Here is a 9,234-nt window from a genome sequence, read left to right on the forward strand (position 1 = left end):
ACAGCTCTCTCTTTCCCCAGTACTGGTGCCAGTGTCCCATGAATTGAAACCCATTTCTCCCATCGATCAAGAGTAGACTGATAGGGCGGTAATTGACCAGGTTGGACTTGTCCTGCTTTTTGTGTACAGGACATACCTGGGCAATTTTCCGCATTGCTGGGTAGATGCCAGTGTTGTAGCTGTACTTGAACAGCTTGGCTAGGGGCACGGCAAGTTCTGGAGCACAGGTCTTCACTACTATTGCCAGAATGTTGTCAGGGCCCATAGCCTTTGGAGTATCCAGTGCCTTCAGTCATTTCTTGATATCACATGGAGTGAATCGAATTGGCTGAAGTCTGGCATCAGTAATGCTGGGGACTTCAGGAGGAGGCCGAGATGGATCATTGCAATGATTCAGCCTTATCTTTTGTATTGATGTGCTGCGCTCCCCATCATTGAGGATGAGGGTATTTGTGGAGCCACCTCCTCCAGTTAGTTGTTTAATTGTCCACCACCATTCACGGCTGGATATGTGAGGACTGCAGCGCTTATATCTGATCCTTTGGTTGTGGGATCGCTTAGCTCTGTCTATTGCATGCTGCTTCTGCTGTTTGGCATGCAAGTCGTCCTGGGTTGCAGCTTCACCAGATTGACACCTCATTTTGAGGTATGCCTGGTGTTGCTCCTGGCATGCCCTCCTGCACTCTTCATTGAACCAGGGTTGGTCCCCCAGCTTGATGGTAATGGTAGACTGGGGGATATGCCAGGCCATGAGGTTACGGATTGTGGTTGAGTACAATTCTGCTGCTGTTGATGGCCCACAGCACCTCATGGATGCCCAGTTTTACATTGCTAGATCTGTTCGAAATCTATCCCATTTAGCACGGTGGTGGTGCCGCACAACACGATGGAGGGTATCCTCAATGTGAAGACAGGATTTTGTCTTCATAAGGACTGTGTGGATGTCACTCCTACCAATACTGTCATGGACAGATGCATCTGCAGCAGGCAGATTGGTGAGGACAAGGTCAAGTATATTTTTCCCTCTTGTTGGTTCTCTCACCCCCTGCCACTGACCCAGTCTAGCAGCTATGTCCTTTAGGACTCGGCCAGCTCAATCAGTCGTGGTGCTACCGAGCCACTCTTGGTGATGGACGGTGAAGTCCCCCCTCCCTCCTGACTGTATACCACTGTGCCTCCACCTCTGTTGGGTATTTCCTGCCGGTGGGACAGGACATACCCAGGGATGGTGATGGCAGTGTCTGGGACATTGTTTGTAAGGTATGATTCCGTCAGACTGTTGCTTGACTAGTCTGTGGGACAGCTCTCCCCAGATGTTCGTCAGGAGGACTTTGCAGGGTCGACAGGGTTGGGTTTGCTGTTGTCGTTTCTGGTGCCGAGGTCGATGCCAGTTGGTCCGTCCAGTTTCATTCCTTATTGACTTTGTAGCAGTTAGATACAACTGAGTGGCTTGCTAGACCATTTCCGAGGGCATTTAAGAGTCAACCACATTGTTGTGGGTCTGGAGTCACATGTAGGCCAGACCAGGTAAGGACAGCAGATTTCATTCCCTGAAGGACATTAGTGAACCAGATTGTTTTTTACAACAATCGACAATGGTTTCATGGCCATCATTAGACTAGCTTTTTTTAAAATTCCAGATTTATTAATTGAATTCAAATTCCACTTTCTGCTGTGGTAGGATTCGAACCCATATCCCCAGAGCAATACCCTGGGTCTCTGGGTCACTAGTCCAGTAACAATGCTACTACGCCATCAACTCCACTTAGGCAGGAGGCGAGCTCAGTGCCCAGTTAGTGGTGCCAAGTGTCTGCAGGAAGGGCGAGCTGCCTGCAGAGTGCGAGTGGCAAAGGCAGGTGGCAGCCATGATGGGGCCTACCGTTGACTTGCCGATGACAGCAGTCAGCTCCATGGAGGGCCCACGGAATAAAAAGGTATGGCACGCTTCCAGAATTTAAAATGAAGTGTTCTGTGCTTGGCCCGGTGCAAGATCCCAGTGAGCCCAAATCATTTCATCGTGCAAAAATAAAGTGTGCCCCCTGCCTGCTGTGAGCCCGACAGTCATTCACAATCATACATCAGACTGGTCGGACTCGCCAGAATCGCCACTGACAATTGCAGTGCCGATACCCTGGCACCTTCCCAAGCTCCTTTATGGGCCTAATGGGCCCTTATTTGGAGGTGAGCCACTTCCCTGTTGCCTCCCCTGCACCCTCACATTGAAAATTTTGGCGTGTCCCGGAGGCGCGGTTTCTGGATACGACCTTCGGGACCATGATATTCAAATTGTATCCACACCGGGTCCCGACCCCGCGGCCCTTAGAAAAAGCGGCCCCTTAAGTCTGTGGCTTCTGGCTCCCGATCACAGTTTCTCCCTATTTACTTAATCAAACGCCTCATGATTTTGAACATCTCTATCAAATCTCCCCTTAACCTTCTCTGCTTTCAAGGGAGCAATCCCAGCTTCTTTAGTGTCTCCACATAACTGAAGTCCTTCCACCAGAAAATCACCTCTGCACCCTCTCCAAGGCCTCAATGGGTCCAAAGGCTTCAAGATTTGATACTTACCAGCTGTTAAAATCTTCAGCCATTTCTGGACATTTAAAGGCTGTGCCAATAATTTCCACCCCTGAGCCTTGCTCCCACGTTACATAAATGTTTCCCATAGAAACGTTAGAGGGCACATAGATTAGTTCCTTCACTGCCCCTGTAGCAAAATCCTGGAACTCCCTGGAGTCCGCATTGTATGAAGGGGTCAGTGCTCCTGGCTATTAGCTCACAGGATTTCCCTCCCTCCAGGTTGCAGTGCCTGTATGAATGGCTCCTTTGTGTTTTGGGGGACATTGGATATTGGGGGGAAGTAATGTCCCGTTTAAATTTTTGTCATTGTGAACGCTTGTTCATTTGAAGACGCGGTACCTTTAAACATTTTTGCGCCGCTTTACATGAGTGGTATCTTAAAGGGGACAACGTGTGAGCAGCCTGCACAGTAACTTCCAGGTTTTTGCGTGGCCACATGCATGCACAACTTGCAGGGAACAATGGAGGGGACTTTTGGTTCTCTGTCTGTTTCCATTATTTGCTGAGTGATCTCCTCCATATGAGTTGAGATTTGAACCCCCTCCACTTGCTTAGGTCACTGCCTTGAATACGTATGTCTGAGGATCCCTGAAACCTCTCTTCATTTTCAGGCTGTTTGACATGGCGTTTCTTGAAGGACATTACAGTGCTCCCAAAAGGCAAATTTCTTCAAAGACAGGACTGAAACTAACAGGAGTGTAATTGAAGCACTCTTTGACCCCTGAAGGCGTGACAGATGTACAATTTAAAATATTCACTGAACATAACGACTGATGTGTCTTTGAGGTACCGGATGCTAAGATCACATGAAGGAGAACCAGCCAGTGGCAATGATGATGGTTAAGGTAATCTGTTCCGTTCCTAAGATGACAGATACATCCACCAGACTGGAAGCTATTAGACAAGGTCTGAAGAACACAGTTTGTGAGGAAGTTTTATGAAGTGGAGGTTGAGTGTGGAATTTTTGAAAGATCTCATGAAAGTAAATAGTCAGTGGAATAAATAAGATCAAAGTGAGCAAGCTATTTAAAACTAACGTATAAAAGTAAAAAAGCTTGGACATATATAGAGAGTAGGAAAGAACTGTTTGTTCCATAGGATCATGCATGATTGCAACAAACTCACAGACAAAGGGTGTTGACACAGGGTCAATTGATGCCTTTGAAAGGAGTAGGATTGTTTGCTGTTGGTTTGGGGAAATGGAAGGTTATAGAGATATTGAGGATAAAACACGCCTTCAGTGGGTCAGAAAATGGATCGACCGCCCATAATACATCCTGCTAATCCACTACTGCCTTCCCACCAAAGTTAAATTTTACACTCATTAGCCCAAGAAATCCCTGGGATGTGATTAGACCAGCATTGCTGGCAGCTGCCCTCCAGTGTTGGAGTTTGCTGGCTCGGTCAGTACAAAGTGCCACAGCAGGTGAATCTCAGACATCTGCCTGCCTATGCATCTGGAAACACCAGTGCCTTCCTGCTATAGGGAGAAGATTTTCCCAGACCCAACAGCACCAACCGCACCCCCCACCACCACCACCAGCACCCACTCCCGCCCATCCCCCACTCCATCCGAGACTTCACCATGTCCACTTCAGCCTTTTGTCTAAATGAGCTGATCAAAAAAATATATATTTTTGTAACGTTGTTATCCTTATTTGAGTGTTCAGAATGTTTCCCAGGCCTGGTCCTCCCAGTGAGGCTCACCTATCCAACTGGAGGTTGATATGCCTCATCAAACATAATTTATTAGCCTCCAGTAGTTTGCCGGGGCATCGAATGAGATGAGGAAGTGGGAACACCCAGTGAAGAGAGTCTGTTCACATCTGCCCGCCCCCCACTCCCCGCCCCTGGCACGGCACCCCTGATAAGGGGTCCCGCCCTTACAAAACAGGCCAGAAATGGGGGAGATCCTGTTGTTTCCTGGTGGTTATCCCATGAGAGTTGCTGGATCAGAGGACCCCACCCACCACCCCCCCCCCCCACATATCTTCAGAGCTGTTAAGAAGATTGCTTAACTTTTTCTGGGGTGTTAAGGGAAAGAAATTAAGGATAAATTCACCAATTGGATGTTTCTCGTGGGCAGCCACACTCGAAAGGAGCATGGGTCAGAGATAGAGCTGCAACACTGTAACATCCATTCTCCAACCCATGCTCCTTTCAATTGTGCTTCCTGTTTGCAAGGCAGGACTGATGAATTTACCCTAATGTGTTCATTAAAGTAGTGGATCAATGAGTAATGATCCCTCTGTCCATTCACATGTGCTCCTGCTCCAAACCCAAGCCCATCACTTCCACCTCCAAACACAAGCCCATTATTATCTTCCCTCACCCAACATCACCTCCCCGCATGTCCCCCTCCCCACCCGCAACCTCCCCGCCCCCACCCCCACCACCCACCACCAGTCTGACACAGATGCAATGAGCATAATGGCTCTGTTGAGAGAATAAAGTCAGCAATCCCTTAACAAGAGTAAACATTGGAGATAGGATTTCTACACTGTCGGGCTGATGCTTGGACACACACTCACTTTGAGCATGGCTGTCCTCGGGCAGCATGGGAACAGGTGAATTTACCAAAGAAAGCTAGCTTTAGTATCTTAAAAATATTGGAAAGGGGAAAAAAATCACATATCAGCAACGTAAGGGAAATACATTTATTTTAATCCCTTAGAGATTTGATTCTACATATACATAACAAAGACATTGCTGCTAGCCATTCACATAAAGCGTTATTGTACGATACTTGATACAGATGAGCAGAGAATGAAGCACACTGTTAAATTTATTTCTCCTAATGCCTTCAATCTTGAAATAACCTTTATATATTTTTCCACCTCCCAGTAAATATATCATTTTAAAAATGACACATTAATGAAAGCGGTTTGACTTGGCATTTTTCTAACAACAGTTTAATACTTTACACAGTTGTTAATGAGCATTTCAGTCTTGTTCACAAACACTATATTAACAATAACTTGAATGAAGTGAGAAACTTGAACTATATTAAACACCATGTACTTTTTTCACAAGCTTATCCTTAGAGTGCTCCACCAAGCAAATATAGATTTTTCTCAGGTTTAAATTATAATTTCATATTTGTAATAAAGTATACTTTAGTGCAGTTGTTGTGTTTCTCTTCTGAAGTCAAACTGCTCTTATTTTTTAGTTCTCTAGGTCATTTCATAGTCAACAAAAATACAGCAATCTGAATTTAGCATTTCTTAGCGAAAATATTAAATTGAGATTAAAGTGCCACACATGTGAGAGATATATGTTCAGATCTGTACTGAGATGCCTATGTACGATCTCAAAATTCCTCATTGCACTAGACAGCACGTAAAGGGAGTGTAGGCTGTCAGTATGGGGGTGGGGGAGATTTGAGGATTCTGACCTTAAATAGGGTAGTCAGCAGAAATTAAGGTGTCAGAGCAAAAGAAGCCTCCTCCACACAGAGGAAATTCACCTCCTAAACTTTCATGTTGCATTCTTTAAAAATATCTTCTTTTATGCTCACACAATTGAATCTGCATTCCAGGCAAGGACTCACTGAGTACAGATCATATATAAGGCAAAAATATGCAATTACTTCTATACATTTTCATAACTATAAGGTCTCTTCGGCAAGAAGGAATTAAAAACTTCTATTTATGTTAATATTTTTGGGCTCAAAAGTGCAAAGTTTGGATAAGAGTAAATTTCCCACAATGGGTAAATCAGATTAGGCCTCCATTTTGCATTTTCTAGTGATTGGTTGCATAGACCTGGATCTAGGAACTGGATTGGGTCTCCTATCCATCTCCACAACGGGGAGTAAAAGGGGAAAGGAGTGGAGTTTAGTGATATTTGGCATGAAATCCCAGTTTATTAAACTGTGGGGAAGATTTTCAGTCTGCTGCCTGGGTGTTGAGGGGAGGGGTGGAAACGGCCCAATTTTCATTTCCATTGAACCCAATAGGATTGAAAATCAGGTGGTTTCTATAACTAGAGGTCAATTCCCAGTGGCAGTTGTATCCCAGGGCATCAGGTGATAATCTGTCCTGATATCTCCTATCACCAATAATTACAGATACTTAAAGCTTTGGTAGAATAAAGAAGCCATCCCTGTCAGTTAACGTTTACCAGATCTCCTGGCTCTATACTTTGGAGAATGTAACTCCATTGACCTTCCTACCACTTCACCTGGATTAGCAGGAAGATTTAAATGGGCAGACCTGCAAGATGATGTATTTGTACCATTTGACCAAGGGTGTAACGCAAGATGATGGAGATGATATGCATCAGAATACTGAGGAGTTTAAGATGTTCTCCCATCATCCCTTCTAATTCTCAGCATGACGTAAAGAAAGTGAACAGGAGGAATGAGTAGGTAGCTTGTACAGTAAACAACGAGCTAGCCGCTGGTTTCATTTGGAAAGTCAAATGGTTTGCAGTTTGAACATAGACTAACAGTGTTGACAGTACAGGAGTTAAAGAGGAGTTTGGCGATTGCAGAAGTGACAATACATATGAACATACATACGAGCATACGAATTAGGAGCAGGAGTAGGCCACTTGGCCCCTCAAGCCTGCTCCACCATTCAATAAGCTCATGGCTGAACTGATTACTCCACATTCCCGTCTATCCCCTATAACCTTTCACCCCTTGTTTATCAAGCATCTAGCTACCTCTGCCTTAAAAATATTCAAATTACTTGCTTACAATGGAGTGAAGATTCGATTGCCAACCGTCCAGGATTGGCCGGGAGCCTTGGGAATTGAAGAATAATTTACAGGACACTGCTGTGAAACAAAACCCAGGAGAAAAATCTAGGGGCGTTCAAAAAAATGTGTTTTCTTCATTTTCTTTCAAGACTTCTGTTTATTAGTTATAAAAATATCAGAGATGGGAAAATAGGCTATTTGTTTGACAGTCAAGAATCATCCAATCAGATAATGAAGAGTCTTTTCACTTTCCAGCTGTCTGTGGGAAGACCGGGTGTCGTGAGGATGGACATGTTGGCGTTCAATGACTGAATGTGGATGTGGAGCCAGTTGGAGGCAGCAAGACATGATGATACCTCTAGGAACATATTCAGCAAGAGTTGGCAACCCTAAGTGAAGATCCTCTTCTGTCTAAAGAAGAGCAATGTTCTGTTTGGTCAGGTTAATCTGCTCGAAATCTCACTTCTTCCTGAGAGAAGTCAGCAGCAACAAGAGCATCATTACTAATGGTGCAATCTCCAGTAATTCAATCATAGTCCGGCGTAGTGCTTCAACCCATCAGAGTGCTGATGTACAGCACCACCGAGTGGTAGGAACCAGGTTTGCATCTGTGATTTCCCCACGTTCCTGGCTGCTAATCAGAGTAGGCAGAGTGGTGCAGAGGCTAAGTGGCCTCCAAAAGAGAGAGGAAGGAAAAAAATTGAACAATTCCATTGGATTACTTGCACAGCTTCATGAGAAGTGGTTTTAGAGTGTTAGCCATTGGGACAGGGAATGAGGTTACATGCTGAAGAATGTGTGTGTGTGTGTGTATGTAGCATGTGGATCTAACAGTAACAACAACTTGCATTTATATTGCACCTTTAATGTAGAAGTTCTTCACAGCCAGGGAATTCTTCAGAAGTGCAGACTGTTGTTATGTGGGAAATCACAGCAGCCAATTTGTGCACAGCAATGTCCTGCAAACAGCAAGTGACCAGTTAATCAGTGTTGGTTGACTAGAGAAATTGTGGCCAGAATAGATAAAAAGAGCGGGAGATTAAATAGGTTTAAAGGCAGGCCATCCACATGGGAATATTCTGCAGCTCAATCATGGTTATCTTGCAACTAGGTTTGTAGCCTATGTGGTTACAGCCACTGTTCTTTATTCACACCTACAGGAAGTTTGTATTTTAAAATAGCCATTGTTTTCTGCATAGGAAACCAACAAAAAAAAAATTAAATAGCCCTAAAATAAATCAAGGCAGCATTTCTCATTAAAGTCGAAATTTGTTAGAAAACATATATAAATCATTGGAACTCCCTATTAAATTTATTGCTTAACCTGGATTAGTATGCAGGTGTAAATTTACAGACCTGTGAGGTGATGCATTCTGTTATGCTTCAAGCATTTACACTATTTAACACAGGGAGTAAGCCAAGCTGATGAAGATTCAAATTGTTGAGAAGTTTCCTCATGTCCTGCCAGTGGCCATTCTCTGGTAGATCACCATCTGTACAGAGATCCCACTCAACTGGATGAACTGAGTAGCTTGCACTAAAAACATTGAAGATTTCCCTGCCCTACGTGTTAGTTGTGGCTCTGTGAAGGCACTCTCGCCCCTGAGTCAGAAGGTCATGGGTCAAAGTTCTACCCGTCAACCAACATCACTAAAACAACATTGCTTGTTGTGCTAGATTTAGGATAATTGTCAATAAAAAGGATAAATGAGGAGAATGGAAAGAATGATGGAAGCAGATTCAGTAGTAACTTTCAGAAGGAAATTGAAGATATACCTGAAAATGAAAAACTTGCAAGGTGATGGAGAAAAAGCAGGGGTATGGGACTAACTGGATAGCTCTTTCAGAGAGCCAGCACAGATATATTGGGCCGAATTACCGCTTTCTGTGCTGTAAGATTCTATGATTCTGGCACATCTATATATTTAAATTCCAGAATATTCTCATTCA

The sequence above is a fragment of the Heterodontus francisci genome, chromosome 24 (assembly GCF_036365525.1).
Source record: "Heterodontus francisci isolate sHetFra1 chromosome 24, sHetFra1.hap1, whole genome shotgun sequence".
Lineage (NCBI taxonomy): Eukaryota > Metazoa > Chordata > Chondrichthyes > Heterodontiformes > Heterodontidae > Heterodontus > Heterodontus francisci.